This window comes from Mus caroli, chromosome 2 (assembly GCF_900094665.2).
Source record: "Mus caroli chromosome 2, CAROLI_EIJ_v1.1, whole genome shotgun sequence".
NCBI lineage: Eukaryota > Metazoa > Chordata > Mammalia > Rodentia > Muridae > Mus > Mus caroli.
In genome coordinates, this window is record NC_034571.1 from 62,684,860 (window position 1) to 62,692,192 (window position 7,333).

Sequence of the window (7,333 nt, forward strand, 5' to 3'; positions counted from 1 at the left end):
GGGGAGCGGGAGGGGGAGGGGGAGGGGGAGGGGGAGAGAAACCTGCCAGAACTGTACATTACAGCAATGGCAGCCAAAGGCCTTCTTACTTTTTCCTTCCTCGTTCCTCCTTTCTTCGCGGACCCTGGCTGGGGTAATGCTTTTTTCCTGGGTGAGGCTAGCCATGGTAGTAGGAGGTGGCCAGTGTGAACATCATCACTGAAATGTGCTGAATCACTTCTGTTTAACATTTTATTGGATGTTTTAACAAGTACAATGAAAGCAAACAAACAAACAAATAAACAAAAAACACAAACAAAAAAAACAGAAGTTCAGAGAATGAAGCAGGCGAAATAAAAGTGTCTTTATGTCTAGACAATGTGAGCTGAAGGGTAGAAAAACGCCAAGAACAATGACCAAACAAACTCTCCAAACTACCAGACGCCATCAGTGGATTCAGTGAGCCTCTGTTTTATACGATCTACATACAAATCATTTGTAATTCTTTATAATAGCAGTAAACAGTTCAACATGAAATTTTAAAACAGCGCATTGTCTAAAGCATCAAAAACACTGAAATATTTAACTTGCTAGCAAAAATAGTCTAAGAGCTATATATCGAATACCGTTATAAGTTACTGGTTAATAAAATATTAAATAAATGGAGACATCTCATGAGGGTGGCAGAGATTGGGTGGCTAAACACCTCACTGGTTTTCTCTTAATTGGAAGCTTGACTTTAAATTTTACATAGAAATATATGAAACCTTGAACTGAATAATCAATACAATTTAAAAAATATATAAGTAAACTTGGAGAACATGCATCAAACAATTTTAGAAGTCAATACAAAATAAATTGATAAACCAAGATCGTGTGATATTAATGTAAGGCAAGAAACTGAGTTTAGGAAATAGAACTAAGAATTCCAGAGGAAATCCTTCAATAGCTGGTCCAAGAAATCCTTAACAAATAATCATCAATGGTCAGATAAGACCTTAAAAAAATGGCTTCAGACCTTTACCTCACGCCTCACACACACACATGAAATCCATCCAAAAACTAATTATAAAAGCTTTAAGTATAAGGGGTTATGTTAAACCTAACATCAGAGAGGTGGTAGGCAGGGCAGATACCTGTCCATAAATGTCTCTTGACTGGTTGCAGAGCTTGAATACTTGGGAGGGACTTGCCTGAGGACTAGAGAGCCTCTGGGGAGGACTCTGGTGTGGTGAGGAGAGGAGGGAAGACAGGATTCCCAGCTGTGAAGGAAGGGATGAATTCCACACCTGGCAGCACAATATCAGAACTGCATCTCCTCGAAAGCTCCATTTTCTCCTCACTGAGCACACTTGGAGAAGAGAAAATAAATTCTCTCCGTTGGGGGAAAAAAAAGGACACACTGTAATGAAAAAGAACTTTAAAGACACTTTAGCACATAAAATCTTTGAGCTCCATCACTGACAATGCTTTACAAATTTATTTCCAATTTGCAGTTATGCTGAGCAGACATTCTGGGCTGTGCAGCAGCAATTCGGGCTGCGAGCTTCAGTCTCATCAGCTGAGCATCCAAGACTGCACAAGAGTACCTGTCACAGGCCATCAGGTGGCCATTTATCCAGAGGTATCACCATGAGATGGCCAGCCAAGAGAGCCCTGAAGTTATTTCCCTCACCATTTTTTTGCTAAATATACAACTCCATGAAAGCAGATTTCTTAGCAAAGAATTTTTGCTGCACAGAGAAGACTTTGAACAGAAGCAAAGAGAGCATTGAGTTTTCCTGGATCCCCAGTCCTGGCACTTGCTAATTGGCAACCCTTGGGTAAATCAAGCAAACCCTGTGAAGACAACGCCCTCTTTATAACACCAAGGGTACCTGGTTTATAAAACAGTGCTGCAGAGAAAAATCAAAAGAGATAATAGCCTTTTCCTCATGTTCTATAAAAAGGGGGAATATTTTTATCTCACTATTATGTCCCCAGCAATTATCATTGCAGAGGCACAAAAGAGTCCCTTAGTAACTAGGGGCTGCACAGAAGAAGGTATGAATAGACACTCTTTAGACTCTGACACTTGGGGACATTGCAAGCCTTGTTTATTTTTAATTATTTCTTCCAGGGGGGAAAGCTAGTATTCTTTTTCTTTTTCCCTCTCTCAACTTCAGCTCCTCTCTGGAGTAACTGCTCTTTACGATTGCTGCCTGACTTTCATCCTTGGAATTGCTTCCAATATGGTTTCGTTTGTGTTTTTCTGCTTTCTGCACCCTGTGGCTTCTACTGTATTAGCATATACCCTTCATTGAGCTTTCTGAAAGGAACATATTGAAGGGAAACTTACAGTGGCTTCAGATCTAAGCGTGTCTCATTCTGTCCTCTCATTGATAAGTGAGCAGGCTGCCATAGAATTCCTCACGGAAGACTCTTCCCTTTGAAAATGTAAAAGCAATTTCCCATTATTTTCTATAAGTTAATTTTAGAATTAGTAGAGGGTTTTTATTTTTATTTAAGAAGGAAGACCAAGAACAGCAAATTATTCCCACTCAGAAACAACCCTATTAATGTTTCCATGTGTGCCCTTTGATGGCAAACATACATAGTCATATTTTAAATATTTAATATTTAAATACCTTCATATATATATATATATAATATACATATATATGAATATATATACCCAAACATACATGTGCATATAGTTTTACATCATGAATGATATAATGCTGTAGCATGCCATTCTCAAGTCAATATGTATCATTAAGTTACTTTAAGGCCCTTTTCGACACTAAAGATCAATGACTCTATGATTTGTTTAGGCTAGATTGTCACATATGGATTGTTTCAGTACAAGCAGCCGACAGCTTAGGAGCTGGATTCATTGATACTAGCATGAAATAGAACTGTGGCAGAGGGAGATAAGGTTAACTACCTGCCAAGTGCTTTTCATTTAAGGATACAGGAGGTTCTCAGAGAGCATAAAAGAATCAAAGACATATTACAGATGTGGTTCAATAAATCACCTGTGTCTAGCCTACAGTCAGGAAAGCCATGTTAGGTTTGGAGAAAAGGGCACAGCTGGGTCTCTGGAGGAGAAAACACATTGTGTCTAGCCTTTAGGATGAAAGCAGACCATGTTTTCACAGAGTGCTCAAGGTTGTGAATTGGAGGCAAGCAACTAAAGCCAGTTTCAAAGGTCGACAATTATAGATGACAAATGACAACGTAAGTAGCTGTCCAACTGAACCCAGACAGGCTTTGGTGCAGTAAGAGTTCAGAGAAGAGATGGGCTTCCGATAGAAAAACAAAGCAAGTGCCACAGGTGAGGGGTAGTGTACAGAGTGTGGTTCCCGCTGAGGACACAACCAGGTCTCACAGCCACAGTACAGCTACCTTTGCAGGCCTGACTTCCAGGTGGAGGCAATGGAGCCCACTCACCCTTCTTAGCATTCTGACTGCGATATCGTTAAGAGACCGAGGTGAGTCACAGAGGTGGGGCAGCGCTGGAAATTGGAGATATTTATCAGCAAGTTGACAGTCTGGAAGAAATTTCTACTGACAAATCCCAATAGGGAAAATAACAGCAGGAAGCAAATGTTTTAGCATGAGAGGTGGACAATGGATCCATTCAGAAAGAAAAGGGGAAAGAGGGAGGGAGGAGGGAGGAAGGAAGGATAGGGCTGAGAGGGGTCTGCCTCCTCTCTATCCAAATTAAATTCATAAACTGAGTAAGCACAGGTTTCTAGAGGACCATTGGAGTTCATTTTCTTCTCGGTCACATCTACTGACTTTAGATTGACAGCACCCCAGGTCACATTTACTAAACATCCCTAGAACCCATCCCTGCTGTAACAAATTACCAAACATTTAGCAGACCAGGGTACAGGTCTGTAACTTTATGGTTCTGCAGATCTCAAATCTTACTGGGATCTTGTGGGGTAAAATGAAGACGCTGATGGCTCTGCATTCAATGCATTCCAGAGTATAAGAGACCACCTTACCTTTCCATACACAGTCTTAGCACAAGGCGCCTTCCCTCTGTCTTCACAGTCAACAGAAGCAGCCAATCTCTCCTCTCTCTCTCTCTCTCTCTCTCTCTCTCTCTCTCTCTCTCTCTCTCTCTCTCTCTCCCCTCTCTTCTCTCTTCTCTCCTCTCTCTTCCCTCTTTCCTTCCCCTCTTTCTCTCCTCTCTCTCTCCCCCCTCTCCTCTTTCCCCTCTCTCCCTTCTCTCCCCTCTCTCTTCCCTCTCTCGTCCTTCCTCACATACTCCAACAGCCTCTGTGCTTTCTTTCCACTCAATAACTAATCCAGAAAGGTCTACTGACATTAGAGTCAACTGGCTAGCAATCATAATTCTATCTGCTGCCTTCATTCTCCTTTACTGCCTGGAAGAACATGTTTGCAAATTTCAGATATTAGAATGCAAACATCTTTGGGAAGGGGCATTATTAGGCCCACCACTGCCATGAAATGGGGATTATTAGTAAAAAGAAACACTTTTGAATGCAGCTATGAAACTTCCACAGACTGTCTCTCCACATGGTCCCTACCAGGTACACAGCCTACAAACACATGATTAATTATTAGCTTTGGCATGATCTAGTCACTGGTTTTATTTGTTTTCGGTAAATTACCAAAACATTATCACGGCAGGAAAATAGAAAAATATTAATATATTATCGGGCATCCTATAGTGCCTATGCATATTCAAGGAATTAAAATATTTGTACATTTATTAGCCTTTTATGCTTTAGAATAGTCTTACTTTCACAGAAAAATTGAACTAGAGGCACACAAATGTCTCACTAATAACCAGTCAACCTCCTTATCAGAGTCTACCATCAGACTGGTTACGCTTGTTACAATAAACAAATACCTACACTGACAATCATCCGGAGTTTGTGGTTTACATTAGGTTCTACTCTTCGTGCTATACATTCTGTGGCTCTAAATAGACGTATATGTTCATGTCTCCAACACTAAATGGGAAAGTGTTCCCACGGCTCCACAACCCTGTTGTCTGCCTTAATTATCTTTCGTCCCCTACAACCTGCTGATAACCACTGACCTCGATATTTTGCTTCTTCAGAGCAATCGAGCTGGGATTACATGACACTGTCTTTTTTTTTTTTCTTTGTTGTGATCATTTATGTTTTTGTACATTTTTCTCCATGGCCTGAAAGGTAATTTTGTTTGTTACTTAAACACTAGTGGATTCTTGCATACACACCAGTTTATAGTTAATCTTATCATCTCTCTAGGCTGATTCCAAGTTATTAAACCACTGAAAACATCAGCAAGCAAGTCTTTGTATAGACAGAAGATTTTGATTCCTTGGGGTAAATAGCACTGATGCTCGGGGTTTGAACCTTGCTTGTGGGTACTGGTACCTAATCACTGTTTTACTTTGAATTTCTCTGATGGCACAGGCATCTTCTCAGCTACTATTTGCCACGTGTAGACCTTCTTTTTCAGGTATCTTTTTCCATCTCTGGTCTGTTTCTTTACTCTTGTTTGGGTTAGGTTTTTGTTTATTTGTTTTGTTTTGTTTTTCTTTAAAGAGTTAAAACTTTCTGGCGTCTGGATAATGGTTCTCTCTGAATTGTGTATCTTGTATCTTGTGGATATGAATTCTGTTTTCTTTCCATCTGTGACTTGTCTTTTAAGTCTCTTGACAGTTTCTTCCATAAAGCAGAATATTTATTTCTAGAAGTCCTTTCTGCCAGTTCTCTCTTGGAGCATACCTTCAGGGTTACAGCTGAAGAATCTCTGTTAAAATCAGGACCCCACAGACTTTCTCCACCATTATCCTCTGAGAGTTTTATAGCTTTGTTTTATGCACTGAGTCTGTGATCCATTTTATATCAAGTTAATATTTGTGAACAGCGTAAAGCTTGTATCTAGATTCATTATTTTTCCATGTGGATGCCTAGTTGCTCAGTGCTATTTGTTGTTAAAAAAAATCACAATTTTTTTACCCACACACTATCCCTAATTTTTCATACTCTGTGCAATATTTTTGTGATAAAAATAAAATAACAAAATTTGCCATCTTTTCAAAGTGTAAAGGTTGACAGTATTAAGCAACCAGTCCTCTGAATTTTTACTCTTACAAACCCGAAACTCTACTCATTAGATAGTCCCCAGTCCCCAGCCCCTGGCCCCCAGTTCCCAGCTCCCAGGCTCAGAGAAGCATCATTCTGGTCTCTGTTTCTATTGGTTGAAATATTTCACACAGGCAAAGAGAGTATTTGTCCCTTTATGATAAAATGTGTTTCATTCAGCAAAATGCTCCCACAAGTTAATTTACACTATAGTTCATGTCAGGGTTTCATTCCTCTTTAATCTGTATAGCATGTTTTATCACATCGTATTTATCTACCAGCTCACTGATGGATGGACACTTGAGTGGCTGTTACTCCTCTCACATGAATAGTGATGGTTTGAATATCCATGTATAATACATTGATGCCTTTGTTGCATTGATGCATTCTAATTTGGAGTTCTTTTAGTATTGTGTATGGAGATTTTTGTTTTTTATTTATTCTTTGAAAATTTTATACCATGCATACTAGTCCTATTTTCCCCATCCCCTAACTCTTCCCAGATCCTCCCTCTATACCTACCGAGCTTCATGTTCTTTCCCTCTCCTAAACAACAACAACAACAAAAAGAAATAAACAAAAAGAAGAGAAAAGAAAAAAACACTACAAAACATGGGTTACTGTTGTTGGTGTAGGTAGGCCCTGGTTCTTCCTCCTAACCCAATATTCCTAGAAATAAGTATCAGATTCAACATATATTTAGAAATACCTTGGCCATATAAGTTAGACTATGATCTATGATTAGATCATAACTAAAGATAACCCATTTATTTTCATCTACATTCTGCCATGTTACTGGTTATCTGAACTCAGGTACCATATGTCCAGCTTCTCACATCTTTCCTGTAAATCTCCTACCTGGCTCTATCCCAGAATTTTTTCTCCTCTATTTTCTGCCTAAGCCACAGGCCATAGATTTTTAGCTAACAGGTAATGAATCCATACAATTCCCAAGATATTCTCTCTATAGGGTACAATTTGTACTGGCTAACTGCTCCTGAACACGGGGCTTATCCTAGAATATGGTTACTATGCCCTGTGTATATTTACATCATAGAAGAAAAATATCTTTCCTTTTTCATCAGGAAACTGTTGTTCGTGAATAGCTATTTGAATAGGTGTGGGACTTTGTGCCCACTTCTCCTTCTTTGTATTGGAGTTTGCTCTGACTTGAGTTGTGCAGGTCTTTGGCACACTGCCATACCCTTTGTGAGTTCATATCTGCCCAGTCGTGCCTGAAAATTGCTGTCTCCTTA